The sequence below is a fragment of the Cherax quadricarinatus genome, chromosome 38 (assembly GCF_038502225.1).
Source record: "Cherax quadricarinatus isolate ZL_2023a chromosome 38, ASM3850222v1, whole genome shotgun sequence".
NCBI classification, from domain to species: domain Eukaryota; kingdom Metazoa; phylum Arthropoda; class Malacostraca; order Decapoda; family Parastacidae; genus Cherax; species Cherax quadricarinatus.
Window position 1 is genome coordinate 1,286,265 of NC_091329.1, and position 25,244 is coordinate 1,311,508.

General features: G+C 43.7%; 1 protein-coding gene across 1 annotated transcript in view; it reads left to right on the top strand.

The window, feature by feature from the left end:
• The window catches only part of LOC128692936 (interaptin), a 153,365-nt gene that overhangs the window by 47,973 nt on the left and 80,148 nt on the right, over positions 1–25,244 (top strand). The window contains exon 2 of the mRNA XM_070091992.1: positions 16,246–16,299. The gene's annotated coding sequence lies outside the window, so the exon portion shown is untranslated. The remainder of the gene's footprint in view (positions 1–16,245; positions 16,300–25,244) is intronic.

The following is a 25,244-nucleotide window of genomic DNA, read 5'->3' on the forward strand; positions in this document are numbered from 1 at the left end:
CACCTAGCAGCAAATAGGTACCTGGGTGTTAGTCGACTGGTGTGGGTCGCATCCTGGGGGACAAGATTAAGGACCCCAATGGAAATAAGTTAGACAGTCCTCGATGACGCACTGACTTTCTTGGGTTATCCTGGGTGGCTAACCCTCCGGGGTTAAAAATCCGAACAAAATCTTATCTTATCTTATCTTAAGCATCTGCTCCTGCCATCAAAAATTAAATGGTTATAATCATAACCATAATTTTTAAAGGGGGTTGGAGGGGTAAGCCAGTGGAAGGCCTCGGTCAGATGACCAAAAGCTCCTGCTGCGGGTCATCATATGGCTAAGACCTGCGTTAGGGAACATTCGTCCTGCTTCCTGACAAACATTACCTAAGCTTACTTGCTGCTATCACATTTCAGTACTCGACCAGACAAGCTTATATACAAATACATTTAACCGAACGACTTTAAATAAGCCAGTTTAAGTTTCTACCCGCTATATATATATTCATGAGATAAGATTTATAAGAATCAAAGTGTCGAGGCCATGACACAGGCTTTCTCAGAAGCGTCAGTGGGAGGGGGGAAGGACTTTGTGACACACACACACACACACACACCTCAAATGAATTTAATTACTTTACCTTCCTTCTCCAGACGGTGACGGATGACTCAATATATGATGCATCCTGTCGACGCGGATTCGTTAATTTAAGGCATAGCTGAGCGTCTAACTTGTTCGGGCCCACCCGTGCGTTGAATGTCGGAATAAATTGGATGGTGAAGGAGGGCGAGACGCTGGCGAGATGTGTCACCTCAGCTGTAAGACTCTCACTCCTCCCAACACTCCCGCTTATTTTACTCAGCTGTTTTGTTTTTGTCTACCGGAGTTGGATACATCAGTAGTGTGTTGCTGCTAGGAATGTTACGATACGATTTTTTCGCTGATACCGATACCATCAACGTTAGCCGATTCTCGGTAATATTGGTGCCGGTACTTTCGCACGTCAGTAATAATAATAATAAAAACAAAAACAGCATGGTTGTTTTGGGGGGAATTGTTAACATTGCAGGAGTCTTGCGTGGTTAACATTACAGGACGTTCTTGTGTGGTTAACATTGCAGGATTCTTGCGTGGTTAACATTACAGGACGTTCTTGTGTTGTTGTTAACATTGCAGGAGTCTTGCGTGGTTAACATTACAGGACGTTCTTGTGTGGTTGTTAACATTGCAGGAGTCTTGCGTGGTTAACATTACAGGACGTTCTTGTGTGGTTGTTAACATTGCAGGAGTCTTGCGTGGTTAATATTACAGGACGTTCTTGTGTGGTTGTTAACACTGCAGGAGTCTTGCGTGGTTAACATTACAGGACGTTCTTGTGTGGTTGTTAACATTGCAGGAGTCTTGCGTGGTTAACATTACAGGACGTTCTTGTGTGGTTGTTAACATTGCAGGAGTCTTGCGTGGTTAACATTACAGGACGTTCTTGTGTGGTTGTTAACATTGCAGGAGTCTTGCGTGGTTAACATTACAGGACGTTCTTGTGTGGTTGTTAATACTGCAGGAGTCTTGCGTGGTTAACATTACAGGACGTTCTTGTGTGGTTGTTAACATTGCAGGAGTCTTGCGTGGTTAACATTACAGGACGTTCTTGTGTGGTTGTTAACATTGCAGGAGTCTTGCGTGGTTAACATTACAGGGCGTTCTTGTGTGGTTGTTAACTTTGCAGGAGTCTTGCGTGGTTAACATTACAGGACGTTTTTGTGTGGTTGCTAACACTGCAGGAGTCTTGCGTGGTTAACATTACAGGACGTTCTTGTGTGGTTAACTTTGCAGGAGTCTTGCGTGGTTAACATTCAGGACGTTCTTGTGTGGTTGTTAACATTGCAGGAGTCTTGCGTGGTTAACATTAGAGGACGTTCTTGTGTGGTTAACAGTGCAGGAGTCTTGCGTGGTTAACATTACAGGACGTTCTTGTGTGGTTGTTAACACTGCAGGAGTCTTGCGTGGTTAACATTACAGGACGTTCTTGTGTGGTTGTTAACATTGCAGGAGTCTTGCGTGGTTAACATTACAGGACGTTCTTGTGTGGTTGTTAACACTGCAGGAGTCTTGCGTGGTTAACATTACAGGGCGTTCTTGTGTGGTTGTTAACTTTGCAGGAGTCTTGCGTGGTTAACATTACAGGACGTTCTTGTGTGGTTGTTAACACTGCAGGAGTCTTGCGTGGTTAACATTACAGGACGTTCTTGTGTGGTTGCTAACATTGCAGGAGTCTTGCGTGGTTAACATTACAGGACGTTCTTGTGTGGTTGTTAACACTGCAGGAGTCTTGCGTGGTTAACATTACAGGGCGTTCTTGTGTGGTTGTTAACATTGCAGGAGTCTTGCGTGGTTAACATTACAGGACGTTCTTGTGTGATTGTTAACATTGCAGGAGTCTTGCGTGGTTAACATTACAGGACGTTCTTGTGTGGTTGTTAACTTTGCAGGAGTCTTGCGTGGTTAACATTACAGGACGTTCTTGTGTGGTTGTTAACATTGCAGGAGTCTTGTGTGGTTAACATTACAGGACGTTCTTGTGCGGTTGTTAACATTGCAGGAGTCTTGCGTGGTTAACATTACAGGACGTTCTTGTATGGTTGTTAACATTGCAGGAGTCTTGCGTGGTTAACATTACAGGACGTTCTTGTGTGGTTGTTAATACTGCAGGAGTCTTGCGTGCTTGTTAACATTGCAGGAGACTCTTGTGTAGTTGTTAACATCGCAGTCTTCACATCAGTCAATGTCTGGCACATTTCCCGTGAAAGTTGACATTCCACTCGCCTCATTAGGAAATACCTGGGGTGGGACAGTTTGTCATAGTCCCCCACTACTGTGTGGTGGTCATCCTCACCCACTACTGTGTGGTGGTCATCCTCACCCACTACTGTATGGTGGTCATCCTCACCCACTACTGTGTGGTGGTCAACCTCACCCACTACTGTGTGGTGGTCATCCTCACCCACTACTGTGTGGTAGTCATCTTCACCCACTACTGCGTGGTGGTCAGCCTCACCCACTACTGTGTGGTGGTCAGCCTCACCCACTACTGTGTGGTGGTCAGCCTCACCCACTACTGTGTGGTGGTCAGCCTCACCCACTACTGTGTGGTGGTCAGTCTCACTACTGTGTGGTGATCAGCCTCACCCACTACTGTGTGGTGGTCAGCCTCACCCCCTACTGTGTGGTGGTTATATTCACCCACTATGTAGTGGTCAACTTCATCCACTACTGTGTGGTGGTCAACCACACCCACTACTGTATGGTGGTCAACCTCACCCACTACTGTGTGGTGTTCAACCACACCCACTACTGTGTGGTGGTCATCCTCACCCACTACTGTGTGGTGGTCATCTTCACCCACTATGTGGTGGTCAGCCTCACCCACTACTGTGTGGTGGTCATCCTCACCCAATACTGTGTGGTGGTCAACCTCACCCACTACTGTGTGGTGGTCTTCACCCACTACTGTGTGGTGGTCAGCCTCACCCACTACTGTGTGGTGGTCAGCCTCACCCACTACTGTGTGGTGGTCAACCTCACCCCCTACTGTGTGGTGGTCATATTCACCTACTACTATGTAGTGGTCAACCTCATCCACTACTGTGTGGTGGTCAACCTCACCCACTACTTTGTGGTGGTCAGCCTCACCCACTGCTGTGTGGTGGTCAACCACACCCACTATTGTGTGGTGGTCATCCTCATCCACTACTGTGTGGTAGTCAACCACACCCACTACTGTGTGGTGGTCAACCACACCCACTACTGTGTGGTCGCCCTCACCCACTACTGTGCAGTGGTCATCCTCGCCCACTACTGTGTGGTGGTCATCCTCACCCAATACTGTGTGGTGGTCAACCACACCCACTTCTGTGTGGTGGTCACCCTCACCCACTACTGTGTGGTGGTCATCCTCACCCACTACTGTGGGGTGGTCATCCTCACCCACTACTGTGTGGTGGTCATCCTCACCCACTACTTTGTGGTGGTCAACCACACCCACTACTGTGTGGTCAACCACATCCACTACTGTGTGGTGGTCAACTACACCCACTACTGTGTGGTGGTCAACCACACCCACTACTGTCTTACACAGTGTTACCTGCTGCTCTGACACATTGGGTATGATCCAGTACTCTCACACGGTGGGTATGATCCAGTACTCTCACACGGTGGGTATGATCCAGTACTCTCACACGGTGGGTATGATCCAGTACTCTCACACGGTGGGTATCATCCAGTACTCTCACACGGTGGGTATCATCCAGTACTCTCACACGGTGGGTATCATCCAGTACTCTCACACGGTGGGTATCATCCAGTACTCTCACACGGTGGGTATCATCCAGTACTCTCACACGGTGGGTATCATCCAGTACTCTCACACGGTGGGTATCATCCAGTACTCTCACACGGTGGGTATCATCCGGTACTCTCACACTGTCGGTATCATCCAGTACTCTCACACGGTGGGTATCATCCAGTACTCTCACACTGTCGGTATCATCCAGCACTCTCACACGGTGGGTATCATCCAGTACTCTCACACGGTGGGTATCATCCGGTACTCTCACACTGTCGGTATCATCCAGTACTCTCACACGGTGGGTATCATCCAGTACTCTCACACGGTGGGTATCATCCAGTACTCTCACACGGTGGGTATCATCCAGTACTCTCACACTGTCGGTATCATCCAGTACTCTCACACGGTGGGTATCATCCAGTACTCTCACACGGTGGGTATCATCCAGTACTCTCACACGGTGGGTATCATCCAGTACTCTCACACGGTGGGTATCATCCAGTACTCTCACACGGTGGGTATCATCCAGTACTCTCACACGGTGGGTATCACCCAGTACTCTCACACGGTGGGTATCATCCAGTACTCTCACACGGTGGGTATCATCCAGTACTCTCACACGGTGGGTATCATCCAGTACTCTCACACGGTGGGTATCATCCAGTACTCTCACACGGTGGGTATCATCCAGTACTCTCACACTGTCGGTATCATCCAGTACTCTCACACGGTGGGTATCATCCAGTACTCTCACACGGTGGGTATCATCCAGTACTCTCACACGGTGGGTATCACCCAGTACTCTCACACGGTGGGTATTATCCAGTACTCTCACACGGTGGGTATTATCCAGTACTCTCACACGGTGGGTATCATCCAGTACTCTCACACTGTCGGTATCATCCAGCACTCTCACAGTTACCTAGATTATCATACATAGCAGCATATGTGTAGAGAACCTGGGATAACCCACAAAAGTCAGACATTCTAGCGCCTAACCCAACCTTATCTAAGTTATGCTTCTTAATCCATGTCTGCCGTACGTCGTGGCCTGGATAACATACCAGTGTGGAAAAAAACTCCAGCCATTACAGTAACGTGAGGAATTCAACACATGTCTAATACCTGACTATATTTATTTGAAGATGTTACGTTAATAGTGGCGTTATCAGTTTATTAGAGACGTTATTTGAAGGTGCTGAAACTAGAGACAGTAGAAAACACGGTAATCAGTCCGTCATGCGTGTTGAACTAGGCACAGAGACAGTGGGAATGAGGGACTAATTACCTCACGTTCCAAATAACCTCTGTATTGAACTGATAACGTCACTTGTAAGCGAAACCCAGCTGTTGCACATGTCTAATTCCTCATATCTAGTCGTACTGCAGTCATGTTTTTATTCACAAAATGTTAATAACATAATTGTGAACAAGTTGTACATGTACCACTTGTCTCCTAAAAGATATTAGTGTGTTATAAAACTGAAAGATTTGCTGGCATTATTACGGCGGTGTATCTAACTTGTGTTAATTATTAAACAATCGAACAATACTTTGCGTGTCGCTGAAAGTAGCAGAATGTTGTCAAGCTTACGTGGCCATTCATTTAGAAGCGCCTTCCTGGCTGGCCAGGTATTTGTCAAGGATTGTTTGAACACAGAGGTGTGAAGCAACGCTACGAGCCAGCTTAATTGCTGGATCCCTGGCTTTCTTTGTGAAATTTGTTAGTACCTTTCTGTGTGTGTTTACCTGCGCCACCGCTAGTATCGTCCACCTCCTGTATCCCCGACTTGCTGTATCTCCACCTCCTGTATCCCCACCTGCTTCTCCCCACCTCACATTTCCCCCACTTACACTATCTTCCCTACCCCCGAGACCTCACGTACGACCACTTCCCCTACCTCAAGAAACGGGAATATATTGCGAAATATCTATATTTTTCGTTTCATTATTAAGCGTTAGAGACTAGTCTTGCTCACCTCACAGTCTCCATCGGCGTCCCCACCTGCCATACCCCATCCAGCACTGCATCTGTTTGTCATTCTCTGCACATATGTCGGTCTGTTTGTGTCTTAATGCCGGTGTTTTCTTGCTTGTGTATGTGCATCTGTGTGTTTGTACATACACACTGGAGTGAGAGATACGGGGAGACGTGAAAAGTAAACTCAGAGAGAAGTAAGGGTGCCTTTGACACATTTAGAAAGCATTATCAGTGTTGGTGGTACAAAACATTGTCAACATTGGTGGTACAAAACATCAACGTCACTGGTACAAAACATTGTCAACATTGGTGGTACAAAACATTGTTAACGTCTGTGGTACAAAACTCTTAAACCTTCTACCAATACACGTAAACATTGCCGGTACTAGTTCCCAGCACTTGGGTTTAACCCCTGGCTCTTTCTTTACCCCCCTAGTGACATTCCTTCCTCAAATTCTATTCTCATTCTATCCAATCTACTCAGATGAACCCGTATATCTATACTGTTGCTGGGAGAAACAGGTTTTCAGGAAGGAACTGAACAACCACCTGCAACAGGTTGTGATGCCCGTGTGGGTCTACTGGCCACTAGGCTAGGCTAGTCAGTCAGCAAGGCAGTTTGACCTCACGCGGGACTACGAGGGTAGAAAAAAAACACTAAATCAATCACAGGTAAGACCAGCCGGAAGAAGTCAGTCACAGGTAACACCAGCTGGAAGAACTCAGTCACACGTAAGACCAGCTGGAAAAACAATTACAAGTAAGACCAGTTGGAAAAAAATCAATCACAGATAAGATCAGCTGGAAAAACACAGTCACAGGTAAGACCAGCTGAAAAAACTCAATCAGCTGGGAATAATTAAATGCCATCTGTCGTATCAGACGACTTGACGATGGCCAAGAAATTGATGGTTGTCAGCTATAAATACCAACGATCCTGCCACAAAAAGTTATTTAAAACAAGACTTAGTAATGTATACAACAGCATTAAATAAGATGGCAATCCATCACACTTCATGAAGGAGGTCAGACTGCACCATCACACTACATGAAGGAGGTCAGACTGCACCATCACACTACATGAAGGAGGTCAGACTGCACCATCACACTACATGAAGGAGGTCAGACTGCACCATCACACTACATGAAGGAGGTCAGACTGCACCATCACACTACATGAAGGAGGTCAGACTGCACCATCACACTACATGAAGGAGGTCAGACTGCACCATCACACTACATGAAGGAGGTCAGACTGCACCATCACACTACATGAAGGAGGTCAGACTGCACCATCACACTACATGAAGGAGGTCAGACTGCACCATCACACTACATGAAGGAGGTCAGACTGCACCATCACACTACATGAAGGAGGTCAGACTGCACCATCACACTACATGAAGGAGGTCAGACTGCACCATCACACTACATGAAGGAGGTCAGACTGCACCATCACACTACATGAAGGAGGTCAGACTGCACCATCACACTACATGAAGGAGGTCAGACTGCACCATCACACTACATGAAGGAGGTCAGACTGCACCATCACACTACATGAAGGAGGTCAGACTGCACCATCACACTACATGAAGGAGGTCAGACTGCACCATCACACTACATGAAGGAGGTCAGACTGCACCATCACACTACATGAAGGAGGTCAGACTGCACCATCACACTACATGAAGGAGGTCAGACTGCACCATCACACTACATGAAGGAGGTCAGACTGCACCATCACACTACATGAAGGAGGTCAGACTGCACCATCACACTACATGAAGGAGATCAGACTGCAACATCACACTACAAGAGGGAGATCAGACTGCACCATCACACTACATGAAGGAGATCAGACTACTCCATCACACTACATGAGGGAGATCAGACTACTCCATCACACTACAAGAGGGAGATCAGACTGCATCATCACACTACAAGAGGGAGATCAGACTGCAACATCACACTACAAGAGGGAGATCAGACTGCACCATCACACTACATGAAGGAGATCAGACTACTCCATCACACTACATGAGGGAGATCAGACTACTACATCACACTACAAGAGGGAGATCAGACTGCACCATCACACTACAAGAGGGAGATCAGACTGCACCATCACACTACAAGAGGGAGATCAGGCTGCACCATCACACTACATGAAGGAGGTCAGACTGCACCATCACACTACAAGAGGGAGATCAGACTACTCCATCACACTACAAGAGGGAGATCAGACTGCACCATCACACTACAAGAGGGAGATCAGACTGCACCATCACACTACAAGAGGGAGATCAGGCTGCAACATCACACTACAAGAGACAGGTTAGACTGCACCATTTTGGCTTGTGCATAAAACCTGCCCAGTAAATATACTTTGCAAACCGACTCTGGAGTGCACAGATGTGCAATACAACTACGCAACAAACACGCGAACTTGTAATAATGTTAGTAAAATTACCGACAATATGTTAGGTAAAAGGACACAAGTGTAACTAATGCGACATTTTTATTGTGGCAACGTTTCGCTCTCCAGGAGCTTTGTCAAGCCGTAACGGCTTTGTTATTGCTCAAGCACCCCTCAAGGAAGGTTCCTTGATGTTGGTGAGGGGCTCTTGATTTAGGGAATTGGATCTGTGCTCCAGTTCCCCGAATTAAGCCTGAATGCCTTCCACATCCCCCCCCAGGCGCTGTATAATCCTCCGGGTTTAGCGCTTCCCCCTTGATTATAATAATAATAATAATATTGCTCAAGCAGCCAGGTATGGTGGTGCATGCTTAGTGCATGTGTAAGGAAGAACAAGGTCTGTGTGTAAGGAACACGTAGCCTCAGAGGTAAGCAGCATTACCTACTGCTTTGTATTTGCTGCACTAAAACGAAGCATAGAAGAATATAAAATAAGCGTCTAGCCATTTTCGAATTAGCTTTGTTGGCAGACCTTTATTCTGATCATCTATTCCAAATTACTTTTGAAAGCAGAAGGTTAGAATACAGAGTACCAGACTTAAGACTCTTAGTCATCTCTCTGACTTTAAGAGTGCATTAGGGGGGTGGAGGTGGCGACATGCTTCTCATACATAACCATCACCTAGGGAGGCCACTGAAAAATGCGTATGCAGATAGCTGCGAGGCTGAGGCGCTACAGCTTGCCAAAGCAGCCAAACTTGTGCGCAAACAACCATTTAAGCATTCAGTCCTCTTTCTCAGAAAACTATGCTAAATCTGTATCCGTCTGTGGCTGTCTTGGTGACGGTGCTCCCTTGATGATGGTCCTGGAGGGTATATTTACTGCAGTACAGGCATGGCAGCCACTTACACATCTGATAAACATTATTATTATTATTATTATTGGCGTATTTGATATTTATATCAGTGTTTCCTGCAAGTATTCTAATATTAAGGGGTTTTATTTTTCCTCTTAACAGCTTGCTGCGTAGAACGTTTACGTTGTCACCGTTTATTACTACTCAAATTTATATTGCTCACAAAATTCAGTGTTACGATTAATAAAATTTGTTGATACTCAAATACCTATGAAAGATTTTTGTTTTGTTTGAATATGAGATGATTCAATATCTTTTTCAGCAGTATAGATGTCGAGAAAATTTCGTAATGTGTTGGGAGTGTTAGCAAAGATGTAAATGTCATCAGCGCTGTATATATGATTATGCATTAGTACATGGAAGAGTGTGGTGTTAGGTACTCCGCCCTGAGGTATCCCTGGTTAAAAAAAAAAAGGCATCTTCATGTGTACCGTATATAACTGATGCTGTGTTGTTGCTGAGGGATCCTTGGATCCAGGTTAGTAGTTTTCCTTGGACACTGAAGGTGACCAATTCTTCCATGATAAGTTTTCCATTAGCTGTGTCAGAGGTAGATCAAAGGTCAACAAAGACTTCCTTTGTTCCAAAATCTCCTCAGTATGCACCAGAGCAAGTTTGGTTCTTTTCTCGGGGAAGGAACCCATACAGGTTTGGAGCGAGTTGATTATGTATTCCGTACATAAGCGTGTTTAGAACAATTCTCGAGAGGGATTTTCACAGGCAGGATGGTGATGAGATGAGTCTAAACTTACGAGTGAGAGACTGTCCAGCTGTCAGGTAGACTACCATCATTCCTCATGCTAATCCTCAGTAGATCTGGTAGAAGGTGGTTGTGCAGTTTTAGAGAAGAGTCTAAGGCTGGTGACTGGAGTAACAAGCCGACAAGTGGGTATAAAAATACGTAGTGGTCTGTGTTAACGTGTCTTCATACGCACCAGTCTTAGGTTGCTGTTGAACGGAAAGAATAAGAAAGGCACAATACCCTGACTGGAACAATACACAAGTCGGACCGAGACTTCGGCGTAAATTTCATTCTCCGATGTTGTTCAGCGCTGTTCTGTCTTCCCCAGGTGAGCAGCTCTTACTTTCTCTGAACAGGTTCCTTTCTTATTGTTGCTGATATTCGGGTTGGTCAGGTGAGGTTGAATGTTCTGAGGAAGACCTCACAACATGCTACAAACATCTACATATTGATCATATTGCATGTCATCGCCTGTCGTAGGGGAGTGAGGTGCAAGCAGAACTATGTTAGGTTCTGAAGCTATTATTGTAAACCACATTTGGGTTGCTGAAGCATCATGGCTTATCCATTGCAAAAGCATTTCATCATGGGTTTAGTAGCAACGGCAGATATATGTCTTGCTCCGGCAAAGCTGAAGTTAACCGTTACTTGTGAATTACAATATCTCATGATGACCTGTCCCAGCATTTTTTTGTCTAATGATAGATAAACGGGGAAAGATTCGGAAGGGCGGGGGAGAGGGGTTAGAGACTCCGGGAAGGCAGGAGAGGAAGAGAAGGGGAAGGAATGGGGTGGTGCAAGTGAGCCAGTACTAGAAGAGACAGGCACACAGGTGGTAATCTGGTGTGCTTGTCTCCCCACTGATTTACTGCGCCATTCTTTCCCCGCCCGGCTGCGCGGTGCGCATGCTCGTCTGGCATGACTATTTTTTTTTATTTAGCAAAATTGTGTGCGTCAGCATTGTGCTGCTACCTCGTTCTAGAAGACATTTACATAGTAAGAACAAAGCTGACTGTATATCTGTCATATTCCATTACACAGTATGGGTTTAGTATTGAATACACAGTCTGAGCTGGGAGACTTCAGTAGAGCAATGAGTATATCATCAAGTATTCCATTATGGTTTAAGTAGCTACTGCAGCTCCGAAAGTTTGGGACCACCAAAGCTGGAGTTACTATTGCTTGGCCATTACTACCCCTCAAGGAAGGTTCCTTGATGTTGGTGAGGGGCTCTTGATTTAGGGAATTGGATCTGTGTTCCAGTTCCCCGAATTAAGCCTTAATGCCTTCCACATCCCCCCCAAGGCGCTGTATAATCCTCCGGGTTTAGCGCTTCCCTCTTGATTATAATAATAATAATAATAATTGGCCATTACTGTCTCGCAGAATGGATTACCCCATACACAGCAGAGAAGTTATTTTTATGAAGATGTCTCCATCACAGAGTAGGGCAACAAAATAAATATATGTAGGCTAGAAAAGTGTAGGATAGGTTGTAGAAATTTGGACTACATTATACATCTAAGAGTACATGCACACACATAAAAACCAGTGCAAGTTACTGTTGCAAAAGGCTCTCTACACATTAAATTGCACTATATGCATGATAATAGTTGCACTAGCCTCGCCATAACTAGCCTGTACACTTCTACTAAGCAACACCCATTAAGTGTAGGCTGACTCAAGATAAGTTGGGCAAGATTAGGCTACAGTACAATACTGTATATTAGAGTAACGGAGTGGCCAAGTCGCTAGGCTAGCATGTTATCAAAAAGTACTCTACGTTAATTTAAATAGTTTAATTTATCACGACATACACACACATACGTATATCTACGCTTACATAATTAGATGAATACTGATTTTTTTTAATCCACCGGCTGTATCCCACTGATGTAGGGAGACCTAAAAAAAACGAAATTTTTTCTTTTTAGTTAGTAATTTATACAGGAGAAGGGGTTACTAGTCCCTTGGTTCTGGCATTTTAGTTACCTCTTACGACGCGCATGACTTAGGGAGGAAGGATTCTTCTCCACTTCCCCATGGAAAAACAAATATATATATATATATATATATATATATATATATATATATATATATATATATATATATATATAAATAATATAATGACACAGGAGCGGGTAGGCAGGGCAGAACGCACGTGAGCATGTTTCTCAGCGCCCCAACTTGACTTGCCTTTTAGGATCATGCAGATAAACTCCTCCGGCATGCACTTGCCCCTCTCCTTCATGGTAAGTGGCTAGATAAGCAGGTAGGCAGGCAGGCTGGCAGGCAAGAAGGCTTGCAAGAAGCCAAGCTGACAGGCATGTTGACAACAGAGCAGAGGAAGACTAACAGCCTCTCACATAGGTATGCCCAAAAGCAAGTTGATGGCCGTGGTGGTTAGCAAGTAGGTAGGTAGGCGACCTTGATAGATAACATGCAGGCAGGTAGGCAAATAGATAAACTGGCAGGTAAACGGGTAGACCGGCAGGCAGGCAGGTAGTTAGACTGGCAGATAAACAGGTAGGCAGATAGGTTATACGTGTGTATGAAGGAAGGCAGGCAGTACAGTCAAGAATAAATATAAGAATCAACACAGCCACTGCAGTAGAGCTGTTGGCTCAGGATTCAGTAACTCCAGGTCACACCCGACTATTCCCATTCATTCTTTCTCGCCTGTTTTTTTTTTTAACTACCTTAAGTATTTGCTTAAGTGAAGCAACTTAACAGTGTGTTCCACTTATTTACAACACTGTTGTAAATAAGAGGAACATCCTTTTTTAAATCTGAATCCATTGTTACCAGTTCTGTCTTTTTTCGATATTTTCAACTTTTTATATTTTCTTTCATTCTAAATACTTCTGCAAGGTGTAAATCAGTAAATTTGTATTTTTACATGAAATATTCTTCATAGAAGGGATTTATTTTGTCATCTTTTCTAGTTCATTTATATCCTGTAATATGGAGACCAGAGCTGCTCTGCATAATGTACAGACGTTACCAGTCAGTGATGTGTAGAGTTTTGATATAACTTTGGATCCCAGTGGAAACAAGTCACTTTTGGATTATCCCAGGTTCTCTACACATATGGTGCTATATTATTGTACCCACGGAATAAGTGGTATTGATCAATAGCAATAATAGTGGTCTAGTGGTCTAAAGCGTAATGCGTTTTCTCTCACCATGAGGCGGGCCAAAACAGCGTGGGTTCGACTCCTTGGCTAGTGCAGTGTTGTTGTTGAATATGCTATGTATGATGATTTGTGTAACTGTATTTGTGTATACCGGAATAAACTTACTTATAACTTAGTTACATATACTTTTGTTATAAATTCCTACACTCTAATGATTATTTTTTTCACATGCTTGTGCAGTGTTGGTGTGGACACATATGTCTGGTGTCCAGAACCTCCGAGTTTCTCGCATAAGGTTCCATTAACCCTTATATTATTTACTTTGTAATAATGTTGGTAAAAATTACTGACAATATGTTAGGTAAAAGGACACAAGTGCAAGTAATGTGACATTATATTGTGGCAACGTAACGGCTTGACAAAGCTCCTGGAGAGCGAAACGTTGCCACAATAAAATGTCGCATTAGTTATACTTGCGTCCTTTTACCTAACATTATTTAGTTTACAGGTGCCATGGTTATTTTCTTCCTCGAGGTCAGGTTTGTCAGGAAACAGGACAAGTGTTTCCAGACGCTGGTCTTCGTCATATGATGACCCACCGCTTGAGCTTTTGGTCATCAGACCCAGACCTTCCGCTGGCTATAAAAATTAATGGTTATTATTATAACCATGTTTGATCCTTCCCCAAGGGCAAAGAGATATATCTGCCAAGCTTCCAGCCACAGCGTTAACGTATCTAAATCACTGTAAAGCCACTCTGAAGCCACTCTGAAGATTCCTGGTGACCTCCTCAGAACAGGCTTTTCGTCTTACTGTTGTCTTGTCGATGAATTTATTAATATCATCGCTTATTTTGAGTTTTTTACGTAAATTTTGAAATCTGATGTTTAGCACTGAGTAATGATCAGCTAGCCCTTGTGAATTATTCTAGTCTTAGGAAGTGCTAAACCGGTAGGGGTTATACAGCACCTGGGGAAGGGGGACTGGAGGTAATCAGGTTTGTTCTGAGGAAGGGGAGGCTGGCTCCAGTCTCCTGGGTCACGAGTCACTCCCGGGCATCAAGGATAACCCTTGTGGAACTCTACTTTTGAAGGATCCCCATTCTCTCTCTCTCTCTCTCTCTCTCTCTCTCTCTCTCTCTCTCTCTCTCTCTCTCTCTCTCTCTCTCTCTCTCTATCTATCTATCTATCTATCTATCTCTCTCTCTATGTTTTTGCCATAACTGCAGAAATCGATCCAAACCTAACTAAAAAATATATATATCATACATAATGTAATATTAAATATTTTAAGTTGACGAATGATATATATATATATATATATATATATATATATATATATATATATATATATATATATATATATATATATATATATATATATATATATATATATATATATATATATATATATATATATATATATATATATATATATATATATATATATATATATATATATATATATATATATATTTCAACAAACCGGCCGTATCCCACCGAGGCAGCATGGCCCAAAAACAAAAACTAAAGTTTCTCTTTTTAAATTTAGTAATTTATATAGGAGAAGGGGTTACTAGCCCCATGCTCCCGGCATTTTAGTCGCCTCTTACAACACACATGGCTTACAGAGGAAGAATTCTATTCCACTTCCCCATGGAGAATATATAATATATATATATATATATATATATATATATATATATATATATATATATATATATATATATATATATATATATATATATATATATATATATATATATCATAGAGATAATGGAAATAGCAGTAATGATAATATGTTGGTTCCTTGGAGTTGTTCTATTGGTAAAAAAAATAAAGCTTTCTCACTAGTTCACTTTACACGAGAGTAGAATACAAGTACTATTGTATGTGTCTTCTGTATTTCTGTCCCCGAAATATAATAGGCAGATTGAACACAATGGCTGTATCTACTTCAGGAGTTCGCTGTATTCAGATTTGTTTTGTTAGTGGAGGGTGCTCACCCCAGGAAATAGGTTGTCTTCGGCTGTGTCAGTAACCTGGAGAGAATGTACAAGGTATCGGAGGAAGGGAGGCATTCAAATCACTCCACACAGCCGGTATTTACATGCAATTCCGGTTGTAGACAATCAATCACTGTTGCAGTTGGATCCATCCATCTACCATAAACCTCGACCATCGTCCCAACTGATAGCATCCTGCCTTGGGTCACCACCGGGTACCTCGTGGCTTGGGTACCCGGTGGTGATCCAAGGCAGGATGCTGTCATGAAAATTAGACACATGTACAACATCTGGGTATCTTTATCAATACAAATTCAAGGACATGAATCTTGTGGGTATTGTATAGCAGTCATGTACAGGATGCTATCAGTTGGGACGATGGTTGAGGCTTATGATAGATGGATGGATCTAACTGCAGCAGTGATTGATTGGCTGCAACTGGAATTGCATACAATTACCGAATGTGTGGAGTAAATAACACCTTTATTAAAGATAACGTTTCGCCCTCACAGCGGGCTTTACCCAGCTAGTCACTTGATTAAGCCCATTGTTTACCAAGACGTTGATGTTAATGACGGTATTCAGTACTTTTAAGCGCCATGTACTCCACTTTGACCGCTTAAATGAGGTTGTTTACCCTTGCTTCCCTGGATATGGAAAGCGCATTCAATCTTGCCGTTTTGCTTGTGGTTTATTGGTAAATGTTTGTTCCAGGTAAGGAGAAGCTGGTTGAGTGACGTGGAAGAAGGGAAGGATGCACTCGTTCAGGTAAGCCTCTAATATGCTATTGCTACTAGAATTATCACTGTGTCTCTCTTTGTCCCCCTGTCATTATCTCTGTCCATCTAGCCATTCATTTCTTTGTTCGTCGGTCAATCCACATGTCCATTCATCCCTTTGTCCGTCAGTCTGTCAGTTTGTTTCTTTGTCCGTGCATCTCCTTCCTGTTACTTGTGGCTTCGGTACCATAGACGTTGGAGTTGCTCTTTTACCACAGCAGTGCGGGTGAACATGCATCAGGCATTACTGAGTGTGGGTCACAGTGGCGTACTGCGCACAGTACTCAAGATAACGTCGCAGAACAACGTTCTGCTGCGCCAACATATATATATATATATATATATATATATATATATATATATATATATATATATATATATATATATATATATATATATATATATATATATATATACTATATGCAAAACAACCACTGTGAAAGAATAGTGAAATTCCAAGCGCTTTCACTATTCTTTCACAGTGGTTGTTTTGCATATTCTGAAATCACCTGTTTAACGTGATCATATTGCATATATATATATATATGTGTGTGTGTGTGTGTGTGTGTGTGTGTGTGTGTGTGTGTGTGTGTGTGTTAGCTGCATAAATTTAAGTAACCTTGAAGCTCGTAAACTTCTTAAGGAATTGTATTTAAGACAAACAAAAGACGTTTTCGTGCTGGCCGGAAACTATTGCGTTGCTTCCTTTTTTGGGTAGTTTATTGGTTACTTTATTGTTAGATGATGGGCTTCAGTGTGGTTCCTGACGAGGTTAGAATTGTTTACGAGGTGAAGGCATTAATTACCAAGGTGGTTGAAGGAGGGGAAGATTGCAGTTCATTGTGAGTTGGCGAGGGTACGTAAATATGTTAGTGAGTGTATGATGTGTGTAGTAATAGTGTTTGACTGTGAGTCAGGCTGGACGCACCTTGGCACCTCCTTCAGGTGATGGCGGCCTGGGAGGATTGTAGTGGCGTTTATCATTTACGGTGTAGACACACTCTGACACGCACGTGGTGGAGGCACCCCCGTCAGGAAGTGGCGGACTGATGGGGACAGCGAAAAGGTAGTGAGAGGAGGTGGTGGTGATGGTTGCAGGTGTAGTGGAAGAAGGGGGTGTGTGGGGAACGCCCACCACAAGCTGTGTTGGCAGCGTTGTTAGCCTCACACGCGTGATATTACTGTGACGCGACAATGGGCACTGGTTATGGCCACGGGGAAGGAGATTATCCCGAGGAAGCTCTCTCAGCGCCCACACACAACTTCTCCACTTTGCCGGAGCTCACAACCAAGATGTAATGATCTTGTTGTGGTCATGTGAAAGTGCTTCCTTTACCTCTCGCCCACACAACAATTGCACTACAATATCAATTCACTGGCTGCTGGAGCGTGTACTGAGCCAACCATACACTCAGCCACTCCACGTATGATCGCTACGGGCTTCAGCAAGCCTTGAAAATAATGACACTATATTTAGAAACAATGAACACCTTGTCATTTTTATTGGGACGTTACGGAGGTGGTAGAGTGAAGGTGAGATGCGGGCGTAGGTGAACGAAAGTGCCGGAGAGAAAAAATATCTTAGATGTGGGGCTCCTCCTCATTGTTCCCTGCCCACCGGCCACCAACACAATCAATATTAGGGCCAAATTTCATGTGATAATCATCCTTGTCTTGCAGGTATTATGGGTCATAATCATGTGTCTCATGTGTGTCGCTGGCCGCTGTCCATTGGCTCAGAGCCGCCCTGCACCCTTGACAACCCACGCTATGTACATTCTTCACAGCCTCCTTTAATTCAAACGACGGTTCGATGTTATCAGAAGACCTGCAGCTCTGACAATTGCACAAATGTTAGTGATAATGACGAGTGAAATCTGGGGATGGACAGAATCAAGGGAGGAGAGTGAGTGCTGTTTCTGGCATTACCCCAGTCCTGTGCTTACTGTAGGCAGGTCCTGTACCTACCACAGGCAGGTCCTGTGCTTACTGTAGGCAGGTCCTGTACCTACCACAGGCAGGTCCTGTGCTTACTGCAGACAGGTTTTTTATCTACCACAGGCAGGTCCTGTACCTACCACAGACAGGTCCTGTACCTACCACAGGCAGGTCCTGTACCTACCACAGACAGGTCCTGTACCTACCACAGGCAGGTCCTGTACCCACTGCATGTAGACCCTGCCATCCTGTACCTCCTAGTGCCAAAATACATGGTGGCAGGTAGCCGAGTGGTATCGCAGGAAGAATGGTGGTAGTGCCAACATACACGGTGGTAGGTAGCTCAGTGGTAGCGCAGGAAGAATGGTGGTAGTGCCAACATACACGGTGGTAGGTAGCTCAGTGGTAGCGCAGGAAGAATGCACGGTGCCAGGCGGGCGTGTTGAATAATACATGACCAATATATTGCTGTCGTGGCCATCGTTGGGTTGACTTTAATGAAAGACGGCATTATAAGGGGCAAGATGCCCATAGTCTGGCGCCCTTCTTGGGGTACGCTGCCCATGAACCAGCTGCACCTTGTCTCTCTTTTTATACATGACAGAAACTGACTACTCTAGTCTACATGAGTTACAGGATACCAAGGCTATAGGAGAGTTGGGTTTACTCTTTCCCAGCCTTATATCGATAAACATTTTTTTTTTTTGCGCATGGGAGACTACGTAGAACTGGGCAACAAGCCAGTTTTAGCTATTCAAGATAATACATCAAAATCTAGTTGACTAGTATCAGAAAATTTATTTTTTATTTTTTTTGTATTAATGCGTCGGTTGTTTCCCACCGAGGCAGGGTGACCCGACAAAGAAGAAGCACTTCCACCATCACTCACCCCATCACTGTCTTGCCAGTGGCGTGCCAACACTACATTTAGAAAAGTGCAATATATCTCCACCCTTGCTTCAGAGCACGGACACTGTAACTTCCACCTCCGGCTGACCATAAAATTCGTTCAGCTATGAGGCCCTGCCTAGCTAAAGGGAATGTGGGACTGAACAAATTTCAACTACCTGATGTAATTACTTTTAAGTGCTGCCATTATCTACTCTGGGGTTTCAGTAGACCCATCCACTAAGGCATTTCTTATTGGTTAAAACTCTGATATATGTACCAGTACATATCTGATGACTTAGCTGAGGGTTAAGAGGCACGTAAGTTCCTACGTCTTCTAATAAAATGTTCATTTTTTCCACTATAATCTACCTTGTCTATAATTACTATCATATTTACTTTGTCTGTTTCGTAAGGTGAAGTCCAGAATCTTTTCTTAATTCATGGCATAACTTAACAAAATCTTTTAGGACAGTTGTGTTGCAGATGTCTGAGCTGTACCCAGACCTCTGCAACACAAAGCTCCTCAAGCTCCTGGAGAGCGAAACGTTGCCACAATAAAATGTCACATTACTTGCATCTGTGTCTACCTAACTTTGACAAGAGACCGGGAGATTTTACTGTGAATATTAAAGACTACCAGTCCAATTTACCCATTGGCACCTTCTTCCTCTTAATATTCAGTGGCGTACTTAACTTAAAAAAAAAATCTCAGGTGGAGAATATACATATATTTTTTATACATATCTTGATAAGAATAAACTCTCGGACTAGTTGAAGTGTCCAATAGATATTAGAAGCATTTATGAAGTTTTTCTGATGATCCACCTTGATCCCTTAACCCCTGTCTGATCCATTTATTTTACTAAGAATATTATATACGGTGAAAAATGGAAGAGTTATTGAATCAGTGATTTGTGAATAATGGTGAACCGGTGCAGTGATTGACCCATGGGCCAAGTGAAAGTGATTACTCTAGTCGATTATATTAATTAAAAGGAAGTCATCTGTGGATGTAGTCTGATATCTGAGATCCGGTCTAGCGGCTGCAGCGCCCTCAGTGTGCGGCCACCCTTATTCTCTGTGAGAGTTACATAGGGGAACACCCGTTGTGTGCGGCTACGCTAATCTGTGTATTGCCTGCTAGGAACACTCAGTGTGCGGCCACCTTATTCTGTGATGGTAACCCTGGCAGTGTGAAACTACAATAATACATATGGCAGTTAAGAACATAAGAAAGTAGGAACACTGCAACAGGCCTACTGACCCATGCGAAGCTGACCCATGTCCCCTTTCCCCGGATTAGCCCAATGACCCACCTAATCAGGTCACTTCCACTTAAGGAAGGAGCTTTATTTATCAGGACCACTGTCCTGACACGGTCAGATGATGAGCCGCATTTGACTCCTGAAGGAGGGTCACCTTATGTTCTATATAACAGTTAGCTATAGTCTGTATTTTTTCTCAGGGCCAACCCAGCTTTTTCCTCTCCTTCACGAGGCTTGAAGGTAGCTGGGTTGGTGACTGATGTGTCCTTTTCCTGACAATGTATGCAACGTCCAGACAAGATTGAAACATCGAAGTAACTTCTGTAAAACATCAAGGGCCAGTAGGCCTGCTGCAGTGTTCCTCCAGTCTTATGTTATTATGTTTTTATTAACTCATGGCAGACTGTGAAAAAGGTCTTAGGAGTCCTGGTTAGCAGAAACCTGAAGTTAATACAGCAGTGTCTTAAATGTTAGCAGAAAAGACATTAGAATCCATGTTGAAGTGTAAGTAAGATTATACTACAGTTCTATACATCAGTGTTAAGGCCTCATTCGGACTATGGTAGGGAGTTTTGGTCTCCGTACCACAGAAATAATATGTAAACTCACTGGAGAACACACACAAGGATGACAAAGGTGTGGTGGTGTAGTCGTGAAGATCCCGTGTAACTTGCGGTCCAGCCTACCTTCTGGTGGGCGAATTGTTTCCTTAATAAAGTTACTTGACGTTGCATGCATGTCTTTCTGGAGAGATAAAGTTAATCCAGTGAATAAGGAATCTTACGATTATTAAAACTCATAACCTACGATCCTGACAGACGTACAGTGAGGGGGAGATATGAATGAGGTGTACAAGTGTGCGTGTGAGTGAAAAGTTCAACAGATAGGAGTAGCGAGCGAGTATATGGTAACAATAGTTTGATTGCCGGCTGCTTGTTAAGGCAGGGTCAGTCTAGCTCCCGCTATCCCCCCCCCCCCTTTCTCCCCACCCCGAAAGGTGACGCGTGGGGCTCCTGCCAAACAGTAATCACTCGACTCACAGCTCTCAGCACAACTGTAAGTAAAAGCCTCTGCTCCTATTCTAGTGGATATTAGTTGAAAGCTTTACTTTTGACCAATAATAAACTTGGTCTTTTCAGTTTTAAGCTCCCCATGAGACTTTTCGATAATCACCACCTTTTTTAAGTATCTTGCACTTATGGAGAGTGATTTCTTAAGCAGTGGGTAACCTGTCTCTCTGGTAAATTAGACACATGTGCAACTCTTGGGTATCTTTATTGAGGAAACGTTTCGCCACACAGTGGCTTCATCAGTCCATACAAAGGAGAATCTTGAAGAACAGGAGGAGAATGAGGTAATCAGTCCCTCAACCTTGAGTCGATGTGGTCAGTCCATCAATCTTGAATAGAATACGGCATACGTGCTGAGAAGGAGCTTATAAACCGTTGGCAGGAGAGGTGTAGCAGTCATAGGTCGTGTAACATTTGTTCAATGTTGAAGTAGGTCGTGCCCAAGAATTAGGCAAGCGAAGAATTCCCAAGTATTAAGATCCCAAGAAGTTGCAGTGTCTGACAGGTTTGTAGATGAATGGTTCAGAGAACCGACATGTTGGTAAATTAGACACATGTGCAACTCTTGGGTATCTTTATTGAGGAAACGTTTCGCCACACAGTGGCTTCATCAGTCCATACAAAGGAGAATCTTGAAGAACAGGAGGAGAATGAGGTAATCAGTCCCTCAACCTTGAGTCGATGTGGTCAGTCCATCAATCTTGAATAGAATACGGCATACGTGCTGAGAAGGAGCTTATAAACCGTTGGCAGGAGAGGTGTAGCAGTCATAGGTCGTGTAACATTTGTTCAATGTTGAAGTAGGTCGTGCCCAAGAATTAGGCAAACCTGTCAGATGTGATGAATGGTTTTGAAAACCGACAAGTTGAAGAATTGAGACACTTATGCAACACATGGGAATCTTTATTGAAGAAACGTTTCGCCACACAGTGGCTTCATCAGTCCAATACAAAGTAGAAATGGGTAAGGAGAGTAGAAGTATGAGGTAATCAGTCCCTCAACCTGGATACGATGTGTTCAGTCCATCACTCTTGTAGTAAGTGCAGCATAGGGCCAGAGAGGTGGCTTATATACTGTGGTGAGATGAGTTGAAGCAGGAGGAGGCGGGATCTTAGTGGGACCTGCCACTAATGTAAGTAGGTCATCGTCCAAAGGTTTGGGCAAGCGTTGAAGTCTTTGTACCAAGATTCCATGATGTTGCAGTGTCTGACAGATGTGATGAATGGTTTTGAAAACCGACAAGTTGAAGAATTGAGACACTTATGCAACACATGGGAATCTTTATTGAAGAAACGTTTCGCCACACAGTGGCTTCATCAGTCCAATACAAAGTAGAAATGGGTAAGGTTTTCAAAACCATTCATCACATCTGTCAGACACTGCAACATCATGGAATCTTGGTACAAAGACTTCAACGCTTGCCCAAACCTTTGGACGATGACCTACTTACATTAGTGGCAGGTCCCACTAAGATCCCGCCTCCTCCTGCTTCAACTCATCTCACCGCAGTATATAAGCCACCTCTCTGGCCCTATGCTGCACTTACTACAAGAGTGATGGACTGAACACATCGTATCCAGGTTGAGGGACTGATTACCTCATACTTCTACTCTCCTTACCCATTTCTACTTTGTATTGGACTGATGAAGCCACTGTGTGGCGAAACGTTTCTTCAATAAAGATTCCCATGTGTTGCATAAGTGTCTCAATTCTTCAACTTGTCGGTTTTCAAAACCATTCATCACATCTGTCAGACACTGCAACATCATGGAATCTTGGTACAAAGACTTCAACGCTTGCCCAAACCTTTGGACGATGACCTACTTACATTAGTGGCAGGTCCCACTAAGATCCCGCCTCCTCCTGCTTCAACTCATCTCACCGCAGTATATAAGCCACCTCTCTGGCCCTATGCTGCACTTACTACAAGAGTGATGGACTGAACACATCGTATCCAGGTTGAGGGACTGATTACCTCATACTTCTACTCTCCTTACCCATTTCTACTTTGTATTGGACTGATGAAGCCACTGTGTGGCGAAACGTTTCTTCAATAAAGATTCCCATGTGTTGCATAAGTGTCTCAATTCTTCAAACCTGTCAGACACTGCAACTTCTTGGGATCTTAATACTTGGGAATTCTTCGCTTGCCTAATTCTTGGGCACGACCTACTTCAACATTGAACAAATGTTACACGACCTATGACTGCTACACCTCTCCTGCCAACGGTTTATAAGCTCCTTCTCAGCACGTATGCCGTATTCTATTCAAGATTGATGGACTGACCACATCGACTCAAGGTTGAGGGACTGATTACCTCATTCTCCTCCTGTTCTTCAAGATTCTCCTTTGTATGGACTGATGAAGCCACTGTGTGGCGAAACGTTTCCTCAATAAAGATACCCAAGAGTTGCACATGTGTCTAATTTACCAACATGTCGGTTCTCTGAACCATTCATCTACAAACCTGTCTCTCTTTCCAGCTTGGAATGACAGATCGGGTCACCTGCCAACCAACGAGAAGTGTTGAAGGAGACGGACTGAAACGGTCTTGGGACGTCACCTTATAATCTACCTACCTGATTAATTGTACAGGACACTACTCCTCATCTTTGCAGTGGTAAAGAACCTGCGTTCCTGTCATCTGGACTGACTATTCAAGGCTATTGACCCTGAAGAACTAGTCGTTGGGTTGTCACTCAACACCTGTGACCCCTCCCCCCCACATCATCATCAACGGCTACAATTTCTACAAGACAGTGTCAACATCAACCAGACACCCCAGTTTACTTGTACATATTAGCGTTGAAGGAGGGGTGTTAATGTTGCAGTTTAAAAACTGTAGTGTAAAGCACCCTTCTGGCAAGACAGTGATGGAGTGAATGATGGTGAAAGTTTTTCTTTTTCGGGCCACCCTGCCTTGGTGGGAATCGGCCAGTGTGATAATAAAAAATATTTTCATTTTTCTTTCAAGTAGGATACACTTTCATTTTTTAATGTTTTATATTTGCATTGCTAAATAATAACGTGTTTATCTTTGTGAATTATTTATTTTTTTTCTATTCATTAATTTTCCCGAGGATTATTATTATTATTATAATCAAGGGGAAGCGCTAAACCCAGAGGATTATACAGCGCCTGGGGGGGGATGTGGAAGGCATTCAGGCTTAATTCGGGGAACTGGAGCACAGATCCAATTCCCTAAATCAAGAGCCCCTCACCAACATCAAGGAACCTTCCTTGAGGGGTCCCGAGGAGGAGCCAGCCTTGGTAATACTCTCTGAAGTTGTTACAGGGCTGAGTAAGCCTTCACAGTGCGACATAATTAAGGTGATGAGGATATATTAGAAAAACCTCGAAGCAATGGATTTCATGCAAGATGAATTCAGATTCAGAACTTAGTATTGGGTTGGCAATAGAGTTTGTTGATGAGCGGAACAAACAAACAAGTAGCGTCTTTGAATCAAGTATTGTAGGCAGTTCAAGGATATGTTAGACATATGAGTAAGTTTTAATGTGAGAAGGACCTGTCTAGGCTTACTCTAGGTGTCCCTTGGACTACACCAGGTGTCCCCAAGAGGGCGAAACGTCTCTTAAACTACACAAATAATCCACACATAGGAGACGACGATGACGTCGTCATAAGCTTCTCTCTGCTATGTGCGGGTTATTCGTGTATTGTTCCAGTCACGGTATTGTGCCTTTTTTGTTCTTAACAAAGTGTCTTTATTCCACAGTTTGCCGGTATTGTTGTTGCTAGTACGTATAC